The 26,997-nt window shown below is 40.1% G+C and overlaps 1 protein-coding gene and 1 long non-coding RNA gene across 4 annotated transcripts in view; one reads left to right on the top strand and one right to left on the bottom strand.

Annotated features, from left to right (window-relative positions):
- The window catches only part of znf423 (zinc finger protein 423), a 419,133-nt gene that overhangs the window by 161,458 nt on the left and 230,678 nt on the right, over positions 1-26,997 (top strand). The gene's annotated exons all lie outside the window — the stretch shown is intronic.
- On the bottom strand, positions 1,604-25,346 carry LOC133563132 (uncharacterized). Its single transcript, XR_009808996.1, has 3 exons — positions 24,456-25,346; positions 5,064-5,238; positions 1,604-4,728 (listed from the first exon to the last, which is right to left on the bottom strand). It is a non-coding gene; the product is annotated as an uncharacterized LOC133563132 (long non-coding RNA).

Here is a 26,997-nt window from a genome sequence, read left to right as displayed (position 1 = left end):
TGTTCAAACTCATAAACTTTATTTTCTTTTTGCAAATAATAGTTAACTTAGAATTTCATGGCTGCAACACGTGCCAAAGTAGTTGGGAAAGGGCATGTTCACCACTGTGTTACATCACCTTTTCTTTTAACAACACTCAATAAACTTTTGGGAACTGAGGAAACTAATTGTTAAAGCTTTGAAAGTGGAATTATTTACCATTCTTGTTTTATGTAGAGCTTCAGTCGTTCAACAGTCCGGGGTCTCTGCTGTCGTATTTTACGCTTCATAATGCGCCACACATTTTCCATGGGAGACAGGTCTGGACTGCAGGCAGGCCAGGAAAGTACTTTTTTCTACGAAGCCACGCTGTTGTAACATGTGCTGGATTTGGCTTGGCATTGTTTTGCTGAAATAAGCAGGCGTCCACGAAAAAGACGGCGCTTAAATGGCAGTATATGTTGTTCCAAAACCTGTATGTACATTTCAGCATTAATGGTGCATTCACAGATGTGTAAGTTACCCATGCCTTGGGCACTAATGCACCCCCATACCATCACAAATGCTGGCTTTTGAACTTTGCGTCGATAACAGTCTGGATGGTTCGCTTCCCCTTTGGTCCGGATGACACGAATATTTCCAAAAACAATTTGAAATGTGGACTCGTCTAACCACAGAACATTTTTCCACTTTGCATCAGTCCATTTTAGATGATCTCAGGCCCAGAAAATCCGGCGGCATTTCTGGATGTTGTTGATAAATGGCTTTCGCTTTGCATAGTAGAGCTTCAACTTGCACTTGCAGGTGTAGCGACAAACTGTATTTAGTGACAGTGGTTTTCTGAAGTGTTCCTGAGCCCATGTGGTGATATCCTTTAGAGATTGATGTCGTTTTTTTGATACAGTGCCGTCTGAGGGATCGAAGGTCACGGTCATTCAATGTTGGTTTCTGGCCATGCCGCTTACGTGGAGTGATTTCTCTAGATTCTCTGAACCTTTTGATGATATTATGGACCGTAGATGTTGAAATCCCTAAAGTTCTTGCAACTGCACTTTGAGAAACGTTGTTCTTAAACTGTTTGACTATTTGCTCACGCAGTTGTGGACAAAGGGGTGTACCTCGCCCCATCCTTTCTTGTGAAAGACTGAGCATTTTTTGGAAAGCTGTTTTTATACCCAATCATGGCACCCACCTGTTCCCAATTAGCCTGCACACCTGTGGGATGTTCCAAATAAGTGTTTGATGAGCATTTTCTCAACTTTATAAGTATTTATTGCCACCTTTCCCAACTTCTTTGTCACGTGTTGCTGGAATCTAATTCTAAAGTTAATGCTTATTTTTTTTTAAAATGGTTATCAGTTTGAACATCAAATATGTTGTCTTTGTAGCATATTCAACTGAATATGGGTTGAAAATGATTTGCATATCATTGTATTCTGTTTATATTTACATCGAACACAATTTCCCAACTCATATGGAAACAGGGTTTGTATATCATTTTTAAGGTTGCTGTCATTGTCTTCGCTGCATATATTGTGTGGATGTTGGGGGGGTTGTATATTCCTTTCTTTTCTTCTAGAATCGAGGTTAACAAACAAGAGAATTCGTCACTCATATTCCCTCCTTTCCTTTCCCCTCATGTCTTCATCTTCCCCTCGCTCTTTGTCTCTCTCTCTCTCCCTCTAGTGCAAGCGGGATGTCTTAAAATATTAACCAAACTGCTCTTGGTTTTTCAAGTATGATGGAAAACACACTGTTGAATAAGTAAGGAGGCGGAGTCTGCAGGGGAGCACAGTACAATTTCAAATAAACAACAAAACAACGCAAACAACTACAATAGTTGAAGGGGAGAACTCCGGAGCTGATTGATCATGATTGATTGATCAATCTAAAGAGTGGTCGCATCGGACAATATGACGACATAAACAATGGGCGGTAACTAGTGGCCAGCAACTTGAGGGTTCCAGGTTCGATCCCCGCTTCCTCCATCCTAGTCTCTGCCGTTGTGTCCTTGGGCGAGACACTTTACCAACCTGCTCCCTGGTTTTAATGTAACTTAGATATTGAGTATCTCTATGTAAAAGGGCTTTGAGTCACTAGAGAAAAGCGCTATATAAATATAATTCACTTCACTTCACAATACATTCCTACAGAAATTTTATTTGCTACATGGTTTGATTGATTGATTGAGACTGCACAGTACAGTACTTATTCCGAAAATTGACCACTAAATGGTAACACCCGAATAAGTTTTGAATTTTTTTAAGTCCGGGTCCATGCTGATCAATTCATGGTCACCAGCAGATGGCAGTCACACATAAGAGAAACATGTACATACAAGTAGAACTGTGGCGCCCGTGTTTTTTTGACCTCCTCGCTTAGGAAATTCGGTGTTTTGTCAAAATGAGCCTCTTTGTCCGAAAAAAAGGTACCAAAGGTATATATCGATCGATCTGCCGTGTCCAAAAAAATATTCCTTAAGTTTCAAATGGCAGATTTATGTATCAAATTGAATATTTATGCTGTATTTTTCGGACAATAAGGCACACTTAAAATCCTTTAATTTTCTCAAAACGCGACAGTGCGCCTTTTAACACGGTGCGCCTCATGTACGGAATTATTCTGGTTTTGCTTACCGACCTCGACGCTATTTTATTTGCTACATACTTTGATTGATTGATTGATTGAGACTGCACAGTACAGTACATATTCCGAAAATTGACCACTAAATTGTAACACCTGAATAAGCTTTTCAATTTGTTTAAGTCGGGGTCCATGCTAATCAATTCATGGTGACCAGTAGATGGCAGTCACACATAAGAGATAAATGTAGACACGCTGATCTGTGGCGCCCGTGTTTTTTTGACCTCCTCACTTAGGAAATCCGGTGTTTTGTCAAAATGAGCCTCTTTGTCGAAAAAAGGTACCAACAGTATATATATCGATCGATCTGCCGTGTCAAAAAAAATATTCCTTAAGTTTCGAATGGCAGATTCATGTATCAAATTGAATATTTATGCTGTATTTTTTGGACAATAAGGCACACTTAAAATCCTTTCATTTTCTCAAAACGCGACAGTGCGCCTTATAACACGGTGCGCCTCATGTACGGAATCATTCCGGTTTTGTTTACCGACCTCAACGCTATTTTATTTGCTACATGGTTTGATTGATTGATTGATTGATTGATTGATTGATTGAGACTGCACAGTACAGTACATATTCCGAAAATTGACCACTAAATGGTAACACCCGAATAAGCTTTTCAATTTGTAAGCTAATCAATTCATGGTGACCAGTGGATGGCAGTCACACATAAGAGATACATGTAGACACGCTGATCTGTGGCGCCCGTGTTTTTCAGGAAATCCGGTATTCTGTTAAAATCAGCCTCTTTGTCAAAAAAAGGTACCAGCGGTATCTATCGATTGATCTGCCGCATCAAAAAATACTCCTTAAGATTCGGAAGGCAGATTTAGATATCAAATGCTGTATTTTTTGGACTATAAAGCACACTTAAAATCCTTTCATTTTCTCAAAACTCGACAGAGCGCCTTATAACCCGGTCGGCACTCATGTACGGAATAATTCTGGTTTTGCTTATCGACCACAAAGCTATTTTATTTGCTACATGGTGACCAGTAAATGGCAGTCACACATGAGAGATACATGTAGACACGCTGATCAGTGACCAGTTCTGCAGTGAATGGGTTGAAAGTGGACTTTCTGTTTCGTGCCTTGAATCGGAAATACCGTATATTGGTCCATAGCCTTTCTGCTGAAAAGGATTGTTAATTCAACACTCCAAGCAACGTTTACTTTTCTACTGAACTGTCCCATGTGGGACGTCTCGAGGGGAGACCGGATGCAAAGGACGTCGAGTGGGTCGAACATAATATTGTGAGAGTCCAGTCCATAGTGGATCTAACATAATAGTGAGAGTCCAGTCCATAGTGGATCTAACATAATAGTGAGAGTCCAGTCCATAGTGGATCTAACATAATAGTGAGAGTCCAGTCCATAGTGGATCTAGCATAATAGTGAGAGTCCAGTCCATAGTGGATCTAACATAATAGTGAGAGTCCAGTCCATAGTGGATTTAACATAATAGTGTGAGAGTCCAGTCCATAGTGGATCTAACTTAATAGTGAGAGTCCAGTCCATAGTGGATCTAACATAACAGTGAGAGTCCAGTCCATAGTGGATTTAACATAATAGTGCGAGAGTCCAGTCCATAGTGGATCTAACATAATAGTGTGAGAGTCCAGTCCATTGTGGATCTAACATAATAGTGAGAGTCCAGTCCATAGTGGATCTAGCATAATAGTGAGAGTCCAGTCCATTGTGGATCCAACAAAATAGTGAGAGTCCAGTCCTTAGTCGATCTAACATAATTGTGAGAGTTCAGTCCATAGTGGATCTAACATAATAGTGAGAGTCCAGTCCATAGTGGATCCAACATAATAGTGAGAGTCCAGTCCATAGTGGATCCAACATAATAGTGAGAGTCCAGTCCTTAGTGGATCTAACATAATAGTGAGAGTCCAATCCTTAGTGGATCTAACATAATAGTGAGAGTTCAGTCCATAGTGGATCTAACATAATAGTGAGAGTCCAGTCCATAGTGGGGCCAGCAGGAGACCATCCCAAGCGGAGACGGGTCATCAGCGCAGAAATGTCCCCAACCGATGCACAGGCGAACGGTCCACCGACTCTGGACATCCAACACTTCATCCATGGCCACTGGACCTGTGCAAGAAAAGAAAAGAAATGGCAGATCAACTGGTCTAAAAGGGGGGTCTATTTAAAGTCTAAAGTATACAAATGAGTTTTAAGATGGGACTTAAATGCAAACAATTACAAAATCTTTGCTTCAGTATCTGTGACATATAGTCCGGTGCAGCTAATATTTGCAAACATATTTCTTCAAAAATTTGGTGGGTGTGGCTTTAATATCGGTGCGCTCTACATCCAGTAATGCCATTTATAGTTAGTAATTAGTCGTGGATTTTTTTTTTACAGTGTAATGTCGTACATTTTGTGATGCACAAACACTATTTGATGGCTTCTCCTCCAGTGCTCACCTCGACATCCTTGCAAGTAACTGCAGGGGACGTCCTCGGTCTTTCTTTAGGTAAATCCGAGGCCAGCGCTCATCATAATGAGGGTGTGCATGGTGGATGGCGGACTTTAGGGGGAGGCTATGTGGGTACCCCCACACAACCCCCCATCCCCCGGTCAGCTGCCAAAACAAGCGGCCTGCGAACGAGCAGATAAAATTGTGTGTGATTTGGAGTAAAGAACTCTTCAGTCTTGGGTACAGAGATATGCGTCTGTGTTTGTTATACATTTTGAGTAGATGTGGGTATTTGTCCTCTGTTAGGGACCTTGTCCTCTGAGGACACGGTTTGTGGTGGATGCTGCTGCAGACAGCTGCAAGAAGGGATGCGGGGGGCTGACTGCTCGCTGACTGATAAGGGCGGGGGGGGTTTCATATTAGAGACACGAAGAGACGGTTAATAGTTAAGCAGTGCATGAAGAACACATGCACATTTCACACATGTGAGCCAGGTAATGGTGCAACTGCCGTATTTTTCAGACTACAAGGCGCTACTGAAATGAGATGTTCTTATTTAAACGGGGATAGCAGGTCCATTCTATGTGTCATACTTGATCATTTCGCGATATCGCCATATTTTTGCTGAAAGGATTTAGTAGAGAACATCGACGATAAAGTTTGCAACTTTTGGTCGCTAATAAAAAGGCCTTGCCAGTACCGGAAGTAGCAGACGATGTGCGCGTGACGTCACGGGTTGTGGCGCTCCTCACATCTGAACATTGTTTACAATCAAGGCCACCAGCAGCGAGAGTGATTCGGACCGAAAAAGCGACGATTTTCCCATTAATTTGAGTGAGGATGAAAGATTCGTGGATAAGGAAAGTGAGAGTGAAGGACTACGAAAAAAAAGGCTATACATTGGGAGCGATTCAGATGTTATTAGACAAATTTACTAGGATAATTCTGGAAAATCCCTTATCTGCTTATTGTGTTACTAGTGTTTTAGTGAGATTATATGGTGGTACCTGTACAACCTGAAGGACGGCCTCGCACCTTTCTTCAGCACCAGTCGACGGGTGGTGGCGATGCCCATCTCTGCCCTTCACAAGGGACCTTCTTCAAAACACGATATTTCGAAGTGATCGCTGCATAATACACTGTACTTTGTGTGTGTGGTCCAATCCAACCGTGTTTGCTTGACCGCTCTGTTCCATAGTAAAGCTTCACCGTCATCTTTTGGGAATGTAAACAATGAAACACCGGCTGTGTTTGTGTTGTTAAAGGCAGCCGCAATACACCGCTTCCCATCTGCAGCTTTCTTCTTTGATTTCTACATCTTTCATTGAACAAATTGCAAAAGATTCATCAACACAGATGTCCAGAATACTGTGGAATTATGCGATGAAAACAGACGACTTATAGCTGGGAACGACGCTGGAACAAAATGTCAACTACAATGTGTGACGTCACGCGCAAGCGTCGTCATACCGAGACGTTTCAGCAGGATTTTTTGGAGCGAAATTTAAAATTGCAATTTAGTAAACTAAAGCTGCCGTATTGGCATGTGTTGCAATGTTAATATTTCATCATTGATATATAAACTATCAGAATGCGTGGTCGCTAGTAGTGGCTTTCAGTAGGCCTTTAAAATCTTTTCATTTTGTCAAAAATCGACAGACAGAATAACTCTGGTTGTGCTTATCGACCTCGAAGCCATTTTATTTTGGTACGTGGCGTAATGATAAGTGTGACCAGTAGATGGCAGACACACATACGAGGTTGATTGATTGATTGATTGATTGGAATTTTTATTAGTAGATTGCACCGCACAGTACATAATTCGTACATTTGACCACTAAATGGTATCACCCGAGCAGAGGTGGGTAGTAACGCGCTACATTTACTCCGTTACATCTACTTGAGTAACTTTTGGGATAAAAAATTGTACTTCTAAGAGTAGTTTTAATGCAACATACTTTTACTTGAGTATATTTATAGAGAAGAAACGCTACTTTTACTCCGTTCCATTTATCTACATTCAGCTCGCTACTGATTTTTATCGATCTTTTAATGCAGGCTTTGATTGTTTTGTTTTGTCAGACAGACCTTCAAAGTAGGATCCATCACATGCCTGCGTTTCACCAATCAAATGCAGTCACTGGTGACGTTTGACTCCGTTTCACCAATCAAACAGAGCCAGGCGGTCACATGATTAACTACACACTTTTTTTTTTATGAACCTTTATTTATAAATTTCAACATTTACAAACAGTTGAAAATAATTTAAATTTAAATAAAACAATTTCTGGATACTCTACCCTCTTCTGTAGCCAGGTAATGGTGCAACTACCTTATTTTTCGGACTATAAGGCGCACTTAAAATCTTTTCATTTTGTCAAAAATCAACAGACGGAATAATTTTGGTTGTGCTTATCGACCTCGAAGCCATTTTATTTTGGTACATGGTGTAATGAAAAGTGTGACCAGTTGATGGCAGACACACATACGAGGTTGATTGATTGATTGGAATATTTATTAGTAGATTGCACCGCACAGTACATAATTCGTACATTTGACCACTAAATGGTATCACCCAAGCAGAGGTGGGTAGTAACGCGCTACATTTACTCCGTTACATTTACTTGAGTAACTTTTAGGATAAAAAAATTGTACTTCTAAGAGTAGTTTTAATGCAACATACTTTTACTTTTACTTGAGTATATTTAAAGAGAAGAAACGCTACTTTTACTCCGCTCCATTTATCTACATTCAGCTCGCTACTTGCTACTGATTTTTATCGATCTGTTAATGCACGCTTTGTTTGTTTTGGTTTGTCAGACAGACCTTCAAAGTAGGATCTTTCACATGCCTGCATTTCACCAATCAATGCAGTCACTGGTGACGTTTGACTCCGTTTCACCAATCAAACAGAGCCAGGCGGTCACATGATTAACTACACACTTTTTTTTATTTTTTATAAACCTTTATTTATACATTTCAACATTTACAAACAGTTGAAAATAATTCAAATTTAAATAAAACAATTTCTGACTACTCTACCCTCTTCTGTAGCCAGGTAATGGTGCAACTACCTTATTTTTCGGACTATAAGGCGCACTTAAAATCTTTTCATTTTGTCAAAAATCGACAGACGGAATAATTTTGGGTGTGCTTACCGACCTCGAAGCCATTTTATTTTGGTACATGGTGTAGTGAAAAGTGTGACCAGTAGATGGCAGTCACACATACAAGGTTGATTGATTGATTGATTGAAACTTTTATTAGTAGATTGCACAGTACAGTACATATTCCGTACAATTGACCACTAAATGGTAACACCTGAGTAAGTTTTTCAACTCGTTTAAGTCGGGGTCCACGTTAGTAGAATTGTGTAGACTGCAATATGACGCCAGTAAACAACACCAAAACTTTACATGTTCCATTGAGGATAGCGAACATTACACATGGCCTCAAAAATGCCTGTTTTAGTGGGCCCAAAGGGTAAAAGCAAATCTGAAAGTTAAGAAGGCCCAATACCATAAAAAAATTTATAAGCCATAACCTTAGAATTGATCCCGAAACACACGGGGAGCCAATGCAGAGATTTTAAAACTGGTGTAATGTGAGCCCGCCTTCTGGTTTTTGCCAGGACACGGGCCGCTGAATTTTGGAGTAATTGCATGAGTGTAATAACTTTTTTAGGAAGGCCAGAAAGCAGAGTGTGACTATAATTTATACCACTTGTAATAAAAGCAGGCATCAGCGTCTCCGTCTTGCTCTGAGAAAGACTTGGGCGAACTCTGGCTATATTCTTAACATGATAAAATCAATTTTTGTTATAGTTTTTGCAAGGACAAGGCGTCGCACGGTTGGGAGAGTGGCCGTGCCAGCAACCTGAGGGTTCCTGGTTCAATCCCCACCTACTACCATCCTCGTCACGTCCTTTATGTCCTTGAGCAAGACACTTCACCCTTGCTCCTGATGGGTCGTGGTTAGGGCCTTGCTTGGCAGCTCCCGCCATCAGTGTGTGAATGTGTGTGTGAATGGGTGAATGTGGAACTAGTGTCAAAGTGTTTAGTGTACCTTGAAGGTAGAAAAGCGCTATACAAGTATAACCCATTTATCATCTACAAACCCGTTTCCATATGAGTTGGGAAATTGTGTTAGATGTAAATATAAACAGAATACAATGATTTGCAAATCCTTTTCAACCCATATTCAGTTGAATATGCTACAAAGACAACATATTTGATGTTCAAACTCATAAACTTTATTTTTTTTGTTGCAAATAATAATTAACTTAGAATTTCATGGCTGCAACATGTGCCAAAGTAGTTGGGAAAGGGCATATTCACCACTGTGTTACATCACCTTTTCTTTTAACAACACTCAATAAACGTTTGAGAACTGAGGAAACTAATTGTTGGAGCTTTGAAAGTGGAATTCTTTCCCATTCTTGTTTTGTTTAGAGTTTCAGTCGTTCAACAGTCCGGGGTCTTGTTGTCGTATTTTACGCTTCATAATGCGCCACACATTTTCCATTGGACACAGGTCTGGACTGCAGGCGGGCCAGGAAGGTGCCCGCACTCTTTTTTTTCACGAAGCCACGCTGTTGTAACACGTGCTGAATGTGGCTTGGCATTGTCTTGCTGAAATAAGCAGGGGCGATCATGAAAAAGACGTCGCTTAGATGGCAGCATATGTTGTTCCAAAACCTGTATGTACTTTTCAGCATGAATGGTGCCTTCACAGTTGTGTAAGTTACCCATGCTTTGGGCACTAATGCACCCCCATACCATCACATAGCCTGGCTTTTGAACTTTGCGTCGATAACAGTCTGGATGGTTCGCTTCCCCCTTGGTCGAATATTTCCATAAACAATTTGAAATGTGGACTCGTCAGACCACAGAACACTTTTCCACTTTGCATCAGTCCATCTTAGATGATCTCGGGCCCAGAGAAGCCGGCAGCCTTTCTGGATGTTGTTGATAAATGGCTTTTGCTTTGCATAGTAGAGCTTTAACTTGCACTTACAGATGGAGCAATGAACTATATTTAGTGACAGTGGTTTTTTGAAGTGTTCCTGAGGCCATGTGGTGATATCCTTTAGAGATTGATGTTGGTTTTTAATACAGTGCCGTCCGAGGGATCGAAGGTCACGGTCATTCAATGTTGGTTTCCGGCCATGCCGCTTACGTGAAGTAATTTCTCCAGATTCTCCGAACCTTTTGATGATATTATGGAGCGTAGATGTTGAAATCCCTAAATTTCTTGCAATTGCACTTTGAGAAACGTTGTTCTTAAACTGTTTGACTATTTGCTCACGCAGTTGTGGACAAAGGGGTGTACCTCGCCCCATCCTTTCTTGTGAAAGACTGAGCATTTTTTGGGAAGCTGCTTTTATACCCAATCATGGCACCCACCTGTTCCCAATTAGCCTGCACACCTGTGGGATGTTCCAAATAAGTGTTTGATGAGCATTCCTCAACTTTATCAGTATTTATTGCCACCTTTCCCAACTTCTTTGTCACGTGTTGCTGGCATCAAATTCTAAAGTCAATGAATATTTGCAAAGTAAAATCTTTATGAGTTTGAACATCAAATATGTTGTCTTTGTAGCACATTCAACTGAATATGGGTTGAAAAGGATTTGCAAATCATTGTATTCTGTTTATATTTACATCTAACACAATTTCCCAACTCATATGGAAACGGGGTTTGTGTATGCGGTATAGAACTAAGATCAGAGTTGAAAACGACGCTTGGATGTTTCACTTTTCGTGATGGAGTTAGAGACAATGATTATAGTTTTGGTATATGTTTCCCTCTCCGGGCCGAAGACTAAGACTTAGACTTGTCCACTGCAAAGACTGGCTGTCTGATGCACGTGTGACACACCATGCCGCTACCATCCTGTCAACACCAGCTCTGTTTACCGTCATACTTGCCAACCCTCCCGGATTTTCCGGGAGACTCCCGAAATTCAGCGCCTCTCCTGAAAACCTCCCGGGACAAATTTTCTCCCCAAAATCTCCCGAAATTCCGACAGAGCTGGAGGCCACGCCCCCTCCAGCTCCATGCGTACCTGAGTGACGTGTCGACAGCCTGTTTTCACGTCCGCTTTCCCACAATATAAACAGCTTGCCTGCCCAATGACGTTATAACTCTAGAATGATGGAGGGCGAGTTCTTGGTTTTTTATGTGGATTTATTGTTAGGCAGTCTCATTAACATCCTCCCAGCGCAGTAACAACACACAACCACAGCAGTCACGTTTTCGTCTACCGTAATGCAGTTTGTCTGCCGTAAACAGCAATGTTGTGACACTCTTAAACAGGACAATACTGCCATCTACTGTACATGTTGGGCCATGCTAGGGAGAGATGGAAGATTCCAGACTGTAGTGTATTTGATGAAAGCACTTTGGTGCGTGCCACACAGCAATGCATCTTTAGAGCATGGTTCGAAAAATAGTGACAGAGAACAGAACAAGGATGGACAATTCAACCCTTAACTCAACAATGAGTAGATGAGTGTTATGTGTGTGTATATGTGTAAATGAATGAACATTGAAATGCAAGTATTTCTCTTATTTATATATATATCTGTATATATATAATAAAATGAATTTATACATATATACAGCTAGAATCCACTGAAAGTCAAGTATTTCTTGTATATATATATACATGTATATATATATATATATATATATATATATATATATATATATATATATATATATATATATATATATATATACATATATATATATATACACAAGAAATACTTGACTCGGTAAATTCTAGCAGTAAATATACTCCTCCCCTCTTAACCACGCCCCCGCCCCACCCCACACCTCCCGAAGTCAGAGGTCTCAAGGTTGGCAAGTATGTTTACCGTACAACCTGACTGACATTCTCTTAATGAGCCGAGCTCATCAGTATAGCAAACAAGGGCTTCTCAGCGACACAATCTTATAAAGTCATTTACCGTTAAATCCACCCACGCAGTCTGGGTGTAACACACCATGTTTTGCTAATGTCCCCCCTGCCTGCTTCTTACCTTCCTCAGCCCACACAGTCTAAGACTAATACTGTAAATCCATTGAAGTCGCCTAACGTGGTTGTCTTTCCCGATATAATAATAGCCCCCATTAGTCCTTAATTATTCATGTTTTAGTCACACCATCCAAGTAAACGGTTCAAACATTAGTACATAATAAAACTCCAGAGGCTATGCTTTTAATTTAATTCCACCGTTTAAATTAATTTTGGGGCATGCTTGTGCTTTTTGCTTGCTCCTGCGCAAAGAGGAGGGGGCTGAGAGAGAGAGAGAGAGAGAGAGAGAGAGAGAGAGAGAGAGCGAGAGCGGTGCTGGTGGATGGAGCAAGCGAGTGACACAAGCAAAGACGACGGCTAAAAAGGAGGTTTCTGAAATGAAATAAGACATTTTGAAATGTTTTTTTTTTTAATATCCAATGTACACTGCAAAAACTGAAATCTAAGTACGATTAAATATCTCAACTAAGGCTGATATTTGCTCATTTTCTGTCTGATAAGATGATATTTATCACTAAGCAGATTTTATGTTATTGTTTTACTTGCTTTAAGGGTTTTGGTGCTAAACACGCGTCATCATAAGCGTCGTCATTCCGAGACCTTTTCAACAGGATACCTCGCGGTAAATTTAAAATTGCAATCTAGTAAACTAAAAAGGCCGTATTGGCATGTGTTGCAATGTTAATATTTCATCAATGATATATAAACTATCAGACTGCGTGGTCTCTAGTAGTGGCTTTCAGTAGGACTTTAAATGATTATTAATTTGCTTTTCTTTCTGTGGCGACCAACCTGTCAGTGGTCTCCATTAGTCTGTACCCCTCGACCACAGACCCTTCCCAGCCTCATTGGGTCTCGGTCTTCAGCCCATACTTGCCAACCTTGAGACCTCCGATTTCGGGGGCGGGGGGCGTGGTCGGGGGTTGGGCGAGGGCCGTTGTTGGGGGCGTGGTTAAGAGGGGAGGAGGATATTTACAGCTATCCATCCATCCATTTCTACCGCTTATTCCCTTTGGGGGCGCGGGCGGAAGGGGGTGTACACCCTGGAAAAGTCGCCACCTTATCGCAGTATGTGTAGAAATATTTATTTATAATTGAATCACTTGTTTATTTTTCAACAAGTTTTTAGTTATTTTTATATCTTTTTTACCCAAACAGTTCAAGAAAGACCACTACAAATACAATTATACAATTTAATAAATTTAGAAACTGATGACATAGTGCTGTATTTTACTTCTTTATCTTTTTTTTTTCAACCAAACTAGGGGGTACTTGAATTAGAAAAATGTTCACAGGGGGTACATCACTGTAAAAAGGTTGAGAACCACTCCTCTAAAAGCCGTAGATGTTGTTGTCACATATGCATGCACAGTAGATGGCAGTATTGTCCTGTTTAAGAGTGTCACAACATTGCTGTTTACGGCAGACAAACTGCTTTACGGTAGACGAAAATAAATGATAAATGGGTTGTACTTGTATAGCGCTTTTCTACCTTCAAGGTACTCAAAGCGCTTTGACACTACTTCCACATTTACCCATTCACACACACATTCACACACTGATGGAGGGAGCTGCCATGCAAGGCGCCAACCAGCACCCATCAGGAGCAAGGGTGAAGTGTCTTGGTCAGGACACAACGAACGTGACGAGGTTGGTTCTAGGTGGGATTTGAACCAGTGACCCTCGGGTTGCGCACGGCCACTCTTCCACTGCGCCACGCCAATGAGGACGTTAATGAAACTGCCTAACAATAAATCCACATAAGAAACCAAGAACTCGCCCTCCATCATTCTACAGTTATAACGTCATTGGGCAGGCACTCTCTTTATATTGTGGGAAAGCGGACGTGAAAACAGGCTGTCCTCACTCACGTCCGCATGGAGCTGGAGGGGGCGTGGCCTCCTGTTCCACCAGAATTTTGGGAGATGTTCAGGAAAAAAATTGTCCCGGGAGGCTTTTGGGAGAGGCGCTGAATTTCGGGAGTCTCCCGGAAATTCCGGGAGGGTTGGCAAGTATGCTTCAGCCCATTTTGCCAACCTCTCCTCCAGACTTCCCTTTAAATAATGTGTCCATTTTTTTTTTGTACGACTATTTCAAACATTGCCCGTGCGTAATACTTGACTTAAAATGATCAGATTGTATGCATGCCAGATGCACTTCAACTTGGCAGATGTAGGTTGAAATTATGTCCTCCCTCTGCCATACTGACTGACCTCTCCTCACTTTGATCTGTTTCATGTCGCCGACTCACACACACACACACACACACACACACACACACACACACACACACACACACACACACACACACACACACACACACACACACACACACACACCCCACACAAACACCCTTAAATCCTAAACCCACCTTTGTTTCCGTCCATACATCCTCCCCGTGTGTGTCTGAGCACTGCTGTTTGTTGCAGCCAGTGTGTGGTCTTTCATTCACCCAGGAGCCTTTTTTCCGGACAGTTGTTTTTAAACGTCTCTGTCCCCGACGTCACATTGGACTTGATGCTCGGGGATTATTCCCTTTCCGATCCGCCTCGGTGGCATATGTTTGCCTCTTTGTAAAAAAGGACGTAAATAGTGACAACCGCTTTAGAAGGCATGTGGAGAGTAACTTAATGTCGTACAACACACAAAACCACAATGCTTACTGTGTTTTGTTTTTTTGTGATGTGGTACTTGGGTTCTTGTAAGCTCCATTTTTCACACTTGTGTGGTGTTTGGGTCTTCAGGACCTGTTTTCATTTTTATATTAAAAGAAAATTTATACAATTAATTAATTTTTCAAACTGAGACTCACTGACTTTGGCTCATTTTCTGTGAAGAACATATATCAGATTACATATTTAATGATCACACACCATACACCCCCCTACACATTTTTAGCACATATAAGATGTCCTGGTCCGCTGGACCCGGGACTAATAGAAGTGTGAAGTGAATTATATTTATATAGCGCTTTTTCTCAAGTGACTCAAAGCGCTTTACATAGTGAAACCCAATATCTAAGTTACATTCAAACCAGTGTGGGTGGCACTGGAAGCAGGTGGGTAAAGTGTCTTGACCAAGGACACAACGGCAGTGACTAGGTTGGCAGAAGCAGGAATCGAACCTGCAACCCTCAAGTTGCTAGCACGTCCACTCTACCAACCGAGCTAAACCGCCCCAGTGTGGAAATTGATGTTTTGTGTGAAAGGGAGCTATAAATAAGTGATGCAGGCAGCTGGAGTGCGCCTTTCAAAACATAAACATGCGTATGAGCACAGGTAAATAAACAACCAATTCACACACACACACACACACACACACACACACACACACACTATCATGAGTTGTGGGGACCACCCTTTCTACAGTAAAATGTCCACTGCCCAGTTAGCTCATACGCATCTTTAAATCTCTGGATTGATGAAGTAATGTGCTGATCATTCAAGGGAAAATTAGTTAATATGGTTCATGGGGACCAAATTTAAATAATTTTTGCATAATTCACACAAACAGTAAACACGTTTTATGGGCCAAAGCTTAAAAATCACATAATGCATAATTGACACACATTTGTACGTGACAACTGAGGACCATTTAAGGGGAAAAAAAAAAAGTTCTAATTAAATATGACGTGATCCTCAGCGGGAACCTGTTTTTTGTCCCCATACCGTCAGAGGTCCCCTAAAAGTGACTTTGTAAACACAGCGATGTCCCCATTAAGAGAGAGAGATAGATAGATAGTACTTTATTGATTCCTTCAGGAGAGTTCCCTCAGGAAAATTAAAATAAGCAATGCCAGAACACACACACACACACACACACACACACACACACACACACACACACACTGGTTATCAGAACTTGTGGCGACCACCCTTTCTACAGGTTGTGGAGGCATAAAAAAAAGAGGTAAAATGTCCACTGCCCAGTTAGCTCTTCCATGCCTTTAAATCTCTGGATTGATGAAGTAATGTGCTGATCATTCTTACTGGGGACCCTGGGGAAAAATAGTTAATATGGTTCATGGGGGCCAAATTTAAATAATTTTCATAAATCACACAAATTTGTACATGACTACTGAGGACATAGCTTAAAAATCACTTTGGCATCTTCACAATGGATCTGACCGTCATTTACAAAGGTTTTATATTAGGAGACCTGTTTTTTTGGTCCCCATACCATCAGAGGTCCCCTAAAGGTGACTGTGTAAACAGAGCAATGCCCCCGTTAGGTAAGAATTGCCAAAACACACACACGCATGCACGCCAGGCCTAGACAAGAGGAAGACAGAGTATAGGTACACAGAACATCATCGGGTCAAATGTGCGAGAAAATGAGAGCAGACAGTGGTGACAAACAATGTTGCAACCTTGTGTGAGAACTGCAAATGCAGAAACATAAAATAAGAATCCCTGTGGGATATAGAAACTGGCAGTGAAATTTTCTGTGCTACGTTCATGTTGTTGTTACTGAGCCAGTGTTTGTGGGTATGATGGACCCGTTGCATTTTGTGGCTTTTAATGCCTCACAATCGAGACAGGAGGACGACAGAGTGTAGGTACACAGAACATCATCGGGTCAAATGTGCGAGAAAATGAGAGCAGACAGTGTTGACAAACAATGTTGCAACCTTGTGTGAGAACTGCAAATGCAGAAACACAAAATAAGAATCTCTGTGGGATATAGAAACTGGCAGTGAAATTTTCTGTGCTACGTTCATGTTGTTGTTACTCAGCCAGCGTTTGTGGGTATGATGGACCCGTTGCCTTTTGTGGCTTTTAATGCCTCACAATCAAACACTTCAATTTAGAAATACTGATCAGATGTTTACCTTATCCCAATAAACATCTGTTCATTATTTTAACATAAAAGTGTTAACGGGTCCATAGGACCCACAAACACTGACTGAGTAACAAAAATATGAACATTACACAAGGGTTCATTTTATAAGTGTTTTTTAGCCTGAAATTTCACCCTGTTTTTGTATGTAAAGAAACTCACTTCATTTGTCGCCTTGGAGGCAAAGATTAGTGATTTCGAAGTAGCTGCCGACTGTGGATGGATATTCACTGCTTGCTAGCTAGCTAGCCTTGTCTTAAAGCACCTCTTCCTGAGGGCATTTCAGAGTTATAATATCACCTTTATCGTCAGTTTTTAAGCCAAACTGTGTCCATTCTCCCTTTTCTGTCTACACACTGTGCCTGCTTGTAAGTACTCTGTGATTGTGCGCTGCCGAACATGCTCCTCTGCTCGTAAACCTGTCATTCCCGTTAAATAAATAAATAAATAAATTCGAAACCGGTACTTTTCAACCAGAGCATGGTACCGTATTTGATTCATTAGTACCGCGATACTATACTAGTACCGGTAAACCGTATAACCTTAGTTCCTACTCTACTTTTCTTTATTGAGCCATCAGGGGACAACCAAAGTAGAATGATAACTTTGATAAAGGATAAATTTAATTCAAGAAAGAACTTGTAAAAAAAGTATGTCAGTGTCATCCCTCCCCTCTCCCTTCACTGCTCATCACCGTCTTCACCACCATCTCAACGGCACAAGCCAGCACTAAGAAGGCACAAATCCTTTAAGACTAGTTTTCTTTAGGTCAAGAATCTGTGTTTGGTTTTACTTTATGTCATACAGACTTTTTTGGTAGATCTATTCTGACATGTTGCCTTGATTTTTTTACTTTTTCAATGTAGCCCTACGCCAATTTTCTGCTATTCTTTCATCTTGCTTCGCCGTCCTTGACCCTACGCTGGTAATGTCAGCTGTCTCGCGGGAGCGGAAGGTTTATTGCATGAGTAATTATTCCAGGCAAAACACTGCTGTCCAGGTGGCAGAGGGAAAAAAAACAGACTAATCACGAGTATTGAGCTGGAAAACTCAGGATGTGGTACATGGCTCACAGTAACAATACAGTCTTCCATCCATCCATCCATCCATTTCCTACCGCTTGTCCTGTTTGGGGTTGCCGGGGGTGCTGGAGCCTATCTCAGCTGCATTCGGGCGGAAGGCGGCGTATACCCTGGACAAGTCGTCACCTTATCGCAGGGCCAACACAGATAGACAGACTACATTCACACACTAGGGCCAGTTTAGTGTTGCCAATCAACCTATCCCCAGGTGCATGTCTTTGGAGGTGGGAGGGGCCTATCCCCAGGTGGATGTCTTTGAAGGTGGGAGGGGCCTATCCCCAGGTGCATGTCTTTGGAAGTGGGAGGAAGCCGGAGTACCCGGAGGGAACCCACGCATTCACGGGGAGAACATGCAAACTCCACATACGAAGATCCCGAGCCCAGGATTGAACCCAGGACCTTCGTATTGTGAGGCAGACGCACTATCAATCCAACAATCTATGTTTATTTATATAGCCCTAAATCACCAGTATCTCAAAAGGGCTGCACGAGCCACAACAACATCCTCGGTTCAGAGCCCACATAAGGGCAAGGAAAAACTCACAACCCAGTGGGATGTCAATGTGAATGACTATGAGAAACCTTGGGGAGGACCACAGATGTGGGTGACCCCAGCCCCCCACCCCAGGGGAGACCAGATGCAATGGACGTCGAGTGGGTTTAGCATAATATTGTGAAAGTCAGGTCCATAGTGGATCTAACATAATAGTGAGAGTCCAGTCCATAGTGGATCTAACATAATAGTGAGAGTCCAGTCGATAGTGGATCTAACATAATAGTGAGAGTCCAGTCCATAGTGGATCTAACATAATAGTGAGAGTCCAGTCAATTGTGGATCTAACATAATAGTGAGAGTCCAGTCCATAGTGGATCAAACATAATAGAGAGAGTCCAGTCCATAGTGGATCTAACATAATAGTGAGAGTCCTGTCCATAGTGGATCTAATATAATAGTGAGAGTCCAGTCCATAGTGGATCTAACATAATAGTGAGAGTCCATAGTGGATCTAACATAATAGTGAGAGTCCAGTCCTTAGTGGATCTAACATAATAGTGAGAGTTCAGTCCATAGTGGATCTAACATAATAGTGAGAGTCCAGTCTACAGTGGATCTAACATAATAGAGTGAGAGTCCAGTCCATAGTGGATCTAACATAATAGTGTGAGAGTCCAGTCCATAGTGGATCTAACATACTAGTGAGAGTCCAGTCCATTGTGAATCTAACATAATTGTGAGAGTCCAGTCCATAGTGGATCTAACATAATAGTGACAATCCAGTCCATAGTGGATCTAACATAATAGTGAGAGTCCAGTCCATAGTGGATCTAACATAATAGTGAGAGTCCAGTCCATAGTGGATCTAACATAATAGTGAGAGTCCAGCCCATAGTGGATATAATATGAATGAATGAATGAATGAATGAATGAATGAATGAATGAATGGTTTATTTTGAGCCATGCAAACAAAACAAGAGAATGACATAAAACACAAAAGAAATATATCAATACATTATTTTTACACCTACATTGAAAACATTACATTTGACTAATCTTTTGTAGATGTCACGATTGGCTCAAAAGGGAGTGGGAAGAAGTAAACTTATTAGGTCCCACCCCTATACATATACAATATATATTTACAATATATAATACAATAATATATATAATATAATTCAGTTCAGTGGTTGCTGCGTAGATGCTATATATTATCTATATATAATACATTTAAATTCACACACACTTACATACATACATATGTACACACACATACATACAATTTACATATATATATTTATATATATATACATACACATATATATACATACATATACATATATACATACATACACACATAATCACATACATACACAAATGCATATACCCAAAATACACATGTCCATCGTACTCCCTCTGCCATGCTGACTGACCTCTCCTCACTTTGATCTGTTTCATGTCGCCGACACACACACACACATATAAATACTATACATACTGTATAATAATATATATATATAATACATATAATCTCTAAGGTTCTCATAGTCATCATTGTCACCGACGTCCCACTGGGTCATTATTGTCACCGACGTCCCACTGGGTGTGAGTTTTCCTTGCCCTTATGTGGGCCTACCGAGGATGTCGTAGTGGTTTGTGCAGCCCTTTGAGACACTAGTGATTTAGGGCTATATAAGTAAACATTGATTGATTGATTGATATATAATATACACTTTTGTCTAAACATTATTAACAGTTTATGGTGCCTATGGGAACAAGCTTTCATTTTGACTGTGATATTAGTGGTTAAAAGAGGATCTGTGGCTGTGGAGCTACTGCCCCTGATCAACAGGACCTGAGGACCACTCTTGCTATGTGTCCTATGCTGTGCATTAAAAGTTCTATATAAATATAATTCACTTCACTACTTATTATGTGTCCTATGCTGTGCATTAAAAGAGACGAGGGGAGCCCCCTGCCAGAGGAGTTATCCACGAACATAAGATCCCCCACTCGCCTGCCCTGTACTCCAGATAGTGTACCCAAATCCCTTTTCTTAGTTTCCATCGGCACCAATTCTTTAGTCAGAATTCATATTTGTTTTTACATTTGCAGAATATTAGTATTACTCAAACTGCATATAGGATTGTTTGTACGCACACACACACGCGCACACACACACACACACACACACACACACACACACACACACACACAATTCAATGTATTCCTCTTATTGATACTAATTCATATAGTTTAACTAGTTGGGTGATGTCATAGAAGTAATAATAATAATAATGATAATATCAACAATGACTAAACAATAATAATAACAATAATGATAACAATAATAATAACAATATGAACAATAGCAATAGTAATGACAATAAATGACAATAATACATATAAAATAATGAAGATGATGATGATGATAATAACAACAACAATAATAATAATAATAATAATAATAATAATAATAATAATAATAATCCTCATTAGCCAGTGATGGAGTTTAACACTTAGGCATCCATGTTCACATTCATATACATTGCCCATACCATTTTTTTGTATCTTGTTTTGAACTGATGGACATTTGGACATTGCTTGAGCCCCACATCCAATCCGTTCCAAAGTTTCACTCCACGCACAGACACACACAAACTTTTCCTGGTAGTTCTTACTGTTGGAATATTAAAGATACTACACCCCCTTAGATTATGAACTCCTTCTCTGTGTTTGAAATGTATTTGAATATTGGCAGGTAGAACCTTTTTGTTTGCTTTAAATGGTAATTGAGCTGTATTAAAATCAACTAGATCAGGCAGTTTTAATAATTTAGATTGTAAAAATAAAATATTTGTGTGGTCACAATATCCCACCTTGTGTAGAATTCTTATTGCACGTTTTTGGAGTGTAACCAGGGGATGTAGTGAAGTTTTGTAGTTGTTGCCCCAGATTTCTATGCAGTAATTTAGATATGGCAAGACCAATGTACAATATAATAAATGCAGAGCTGTGTAATTTAAGAAGAAATTGGATTTATTGATAATAGAGATGGTTTTGGAGATTTTGCTTTGTATATGTCTTATGTGTGGTTTCCAGCTTAATTTATTATCAATAGTGACTCCTAAGAATTTAATTTCTGACACCGTTTCTAGAATCACGCCATCTATATTTATTGCTGGTCCTGGATTGGAATAGCCGAATAACATAACTTTTGTTTTCTTTAAATTAAGGGATAATTTGTTTATATCTAACCATGTTTTTAATTTTGCAAGTTCATTATTTAGGGTGGATACAAAATTTGTATAATTATCGTTAGAATAGAAAATATTAGTGTCGTCTGCAAATATGACTAATTTTAATACATTTGATACTCTAAATATGTCATTAATATATAAGTTAAATAACTTGGGACCAAGAACGGATCCCTGTGGAACCCCACAAGCAATGTCCAAATGCCCAGATGTAAACTCACCCATCTTCACAAACTGCTGTCTTTGTGTTAAATAGCTCCTTATCCAAGTCAAAGCTACTCCCCTTATTCCATATCTGTATAATTTTTTCAGTAATATTTGATGATTAATGGTGTCAAGTGCTTTACTCAGATCCATGTAAATTCCAGCTGCATATTTCTTACTATCTAAGTTATTGGTTATCTCTTCTACTGCATCAATTATTGCCATAGATGTTGACCTTGCTGTCCTAAAACCGTATTGACTTTCATTAATTATCTTATGTTTATCTATAAATTTCTCTAATCTAGTGTTATATAATTTCTCTAAGATTTTGGAAAACTGCGGGAGCAAAGAGACAGGTCGGTAGTTTGTGAAGATGTGTTTGTTCCCATTTTTATATATTGGTATTACCTTTGCCATCTTCATTTTATTAGGAAATTGTCCTGTTTGGAAGGACAGGTTAAATATGTAATTTAGTGGTTTGGTGATGGAATGTATGGTTTTTTTCACAAGTGTCATATCTATGTCAAAACAATCAGTAGATGTTTTATTTTTGTAATTATTAACATCTATTATTTCCTCTTCAGTTACTCCCAACAGAAACATACTCATTGGATTCATTTCAATCAGTGACTCCATTTCATTGCTGCCATAATCAGGGATTTTGGCTGCCAATTCTGATCCAACATTTACAAAGAAACTTAAAACTCTCCACAACATTATTCATATTATAATTATCTTGGTTGTTATCAGTGAAATAGCTAGGATACGAGTTATTTTTTGATTTGCCTTTAATTATAGTGTTAAGTATTCCCCACACCTCCTTAGTGTTGTTCTTATTCCTATGTAATAGATTGGTATAATATAATTTCTTACTAGTCCTTATTATATCAGTCAATTTATTTTTATATGTTTTATATCTATGTTCAGAGTATTCAATCAGTTTCTTTGTATATTCATTTTTTGAGCCAGGTTTTACATTACTTAATTTGATGAATTGTCTATAAAATGTGTTTTTCTTTTTACAAGCGTTTTGTAAACCCTTGGTTAACCATGGGCACTTTAAAGTTTTGTTGTTGTTTCTAATTTTTTCTATTGGAAATATTTGGTTATATATTGAATTAAATAAATCTATAAATGATTCGAAGGCACTATCCACATCCTTTTTGTTGTACACGCAATCCCAGTTTTGCATTGTTAGGTCCTGATTTAATAGATTGAAAGAGTCTTCTGTTCTAACTCGTTTGTAAGTATATTTTTGCTGTGAATTCAGGTCTGTACTGGTCTCATCATTATACACTGTGAATACAGGCAGATGATCGGTTATGTCACAGACCATTACTCCACTGATGTTTGAAGACTGCATATTATTTGTGAAGATGTTATCGATGAGGGTTGCACTGTGCGATGTTATTCTAGTCGGTCTTGTAATGGTTGGGTATAAACTCATACTGTGCATCCTGTTAATATAGTTTTCTGTTGCTATGTGGTTATTTGGATTCATGAGATCAATATTATAATCCCCACAAATAAATATTGTTTTATTAATTATTTCAGAGAAACTTTTTTCAGCCCACTCGGTAAATAGTTCCACATTTGAACCTGGTAACCTGTATATACAGCTAACTATGATATTTTTCTTCCTTTTATTAATGATTTCTATTGATAAGCATTCAACTATATCATTTACTGATACAGTCATGTCTTATAATATTTTGTATTTATATTTCTTATGAACGTACATAGCGACTCCTCCACCCATTTTATTTGTTCTGTTAACATAGTTTAAATTATAATCCTTTATCTCAAAATCAATGCCTTTTGTTTCATTAAACCATGTTTCAGATATAGCAATTATGCTAAATGGATTCACAAAATGTTGTAAGTAGTCTTGAATTGCACTGGAATTTGCATACATGCTTCTACTGTTAAAATGGATGACTGAAAATGTGCCTTTTGATTTTATTGAGTTATTATATTCCTTTTCTGAATAGTATTTGCAGTTAATGGAGTCAGATGATGGAAACATATCTGGATCGAGATGATATTCCAAGTCTAATGAATTGTGATCAGTATACTCAGATGATTTTAGTTCAAAAATCTCGGAATCTAGAATCCTTTGTTTTATTGTTAAATTATTGTGTGTAATATTAGAGGACTGATTGTATGCCATTGAATGAACTTGTTAATGTACTTTTTAACTCTCCTTGTCCCACTAATTCACATATTTATTCATATTTCTTCAGTTCCTGTGTCTTTAACAACCAGCACTTTTGCTTGTTCAGGTGATCCGTTCAGTTTTATGAATATTTTACAGTTTGTGACCCAAGTATTCTGTATTTTGTTTTGTTTCCTTAAGTGCCTGGCTTTTTTTGCAATATCTGCGTTCCCTTTGATCAGGTGATCATTCAAATATACGTTGGTGCCTTTTAGCTTTCTCCCTTGTTTCATTAGTTCAGTCTTTCTTTTCCTGTTGACGAACCTCAGTATGACAGCAGGCATGACGTCCCTCTTTGCAGGCAGAGGATGACACGCTTCGATTGAGTTCTCGTCCAGATGAATGTCTCTGGAAGCCAGAAAGTCCACAACCTGCTCCTCCACCGAGCCAGCCTCCGGGTCCCCAGATGCACTCTCGCTCCCCGCAGCATGTGCATATGAGCGGGGTTTAACTTTTAGCCCCGTCACAATCACATCATTCAGTCTAGAATACTGCTCCAGATCTTCCACTTTCCTCTTCAACTCGCCAATCTTCTTATCCCTCTCCTGGATGCACATACGGAGCTCCGTGACTTCATCCACGAGTTTAAGAATGATATCCTGTTTAATCCGTATGTCATTTACGTCTTGTGAAACAAATTAAAGTGACTTTTTAATGTCCTCGTTTTCCTCCGCCGCTGGGGTTCTCTTCGGTCCCATGACGACGAGCCCTTAAGACCACACAGTCTGGTCAAATATGATATTTAGCTGCTCAGCGATGTGTTGACAACTTCTGCGTCTTTGTTAGCAGCTAACAACTAAGCTAACTAGCGAACTAAGCTAAGTCAGCACGAAACGCGGCGAAATGCTTCTCGCGCACCGATACAATCTTATCTCTAAGTAAAGACTCAAAAATGTATTTATACAACGTGAATATTTAAACACTGGAGAAAAAGTAATAAGACTGACTTATTAGCGTTCGGCTCCCTTCTCTATCGAAGCCTGCTTTTCCCCTCCGGGACTACCGCCTCTACAGTGAAATTCCAGTCCATAGTGCATCCAACATAATAGTGAGAGTCCAGTCCACAGTGGATCTAACATAATAGTGAGAGTCCAGTCCACAGTGGATCTAACATAATAGTGAGAGTCCAGTCCATAGTGGATCCAACATAATAGTGAGAGTCCAGTCCACAGTGGATCTAACATAATAGTGAGAGTCCAGTCCATAGTGGATCTAACATAATAGTGAGAGTCCAGTCCATAGTGGATCTAACATAATAGTGAGAGTCCAGTCCATAGTGCATCCAACATAATAGTGAGAGTCCAGTCCACAGTGGATCTAACATAATAGTGAGAGTCCAGTCCACAGTGGATCTAACATAATAGTGAGAGTCCAGTCCATAGTGGATCCAACATAATAGTGAGAGTCCAGTCCACAGTGGATCTAACATAATAGTGAGAGTCCAGTCCATAGTGGATCTAACATAATAGTGAGAGTCCAGTCCATAGTGGATCTAACATAATAGTGAGAGTCCAGTCCACAGTGGATCTAACATAATAGTGAGAGTCCAGTCCATTGTGGATCCAACATAATAGTGAGAGTCCAGTCCACAGTGGATCTAACATAATAGTGAGAGTCCAGTCCATAGTGGATCTAACATAATAGTGAGAGTCCAGTCCACAGTGGATCTAACATAATAGTGAGAGTCCAGTCCATAGTGGATCTAACATAATAGTGAGAGTCCAGTCCATAGTGGATCCAACATAATAGTGAGAGTCCAGTCCACAGTGGATCTAACATAATAGTGAGAGTCCAGTCCACAGTGGATCTAACATAATAGTGAGAGTCCAGTCCATAGTGGATCCAACATAATAGTGAGAGTCCAGTCCACAGTGGATCTAACATAATAGTGAGAGTCCAGTCCATAGTGGATCTAACATAATAGTGAGAGTCCAGTCCATAGTGGATCTAACATAATAGTGAGAGTCCAGTCCACAGTGATCTAACATAATAGTGAGAGTCCAGTCCATTGTGGATCCAACATAATAGTGAGAGTCCAGTCCACAGTGGATCTAACATAATAGTGAGAGTCCAGTCCACAGTGGATCCAACATAATAGTGAGAGTCCAGTCCATAGTGGATCTAACATAATAGTGAGAGTCCAGTCCATAGTGGATCTAACATAATAGTGAGACTCCAGTCCATAGTGGATCAAACATAATAGGGAGAGTCCAGTCCATAGTGGATCCAACATAATAGTGAGAGTCCAGTCCGTAGTGGATATAACATAATAGTGAGAGTTCAGTCCATAGTGGATCTAACATAATAGTGAGAGTCCAGTCCGTAGTGGATCTAACATAAAAGTGAGAGTCCAGTCCATAGTGGGGCCGGCAGTAGGGCATCCTGAGTGGAGACGGGTCAGACGACAGGCGAGCGGTCCACCCCGGGTCCCGACTCTGGACAGCCAGCACTTCATCCATGGCCACCAGACTACATTGCTGCTATTTTTAGTTGTGTTATTTTTCTCCATATATGTTGCTCATCAGGATTTCCTCACACCGTTCTCCAAGCTCACTGGCATTTTGAAGCTGAAAATACTATATTGGACGTGTGTTGTGTGCATGATTGTGTATTATTTATCACTTTCAGCACGTCGCCTATGAGCGGCGATCCCAGTGTGCGTTCTCTCTTGCCGTCTGTGCCCCTAATCCCTGAATGTGCCACTAATGGCCGGTCCAGGTGTTCTGCTCTGCTTCTTCCTTCCCCTGGGAACGCCTCTTTAGTGTGTGTGTGTATGGCGTGCATGAATTTCACTCACGGGGGGTTT

Source organism: Nerophis ophidion, linkage group LG12 (assembly GCF_033978795.1).
Source record: "Nerophis ophidion isolate RoL-2023_Sa linkage group LG12, RoL_Noph_v1.0, whole genome shotgun sequence".
NCBI lineage: Eukaryota > Metazoa > Chordata > Actinopteri > Syngnathiformes > Syngnathidae > Nerophis > Nerophis ophidion.
The sequence above is the reverse complement of the archived record's forward strand: the minus strand, read 5'-3'. Positions and strand labels throughout refer to the sequence as shown.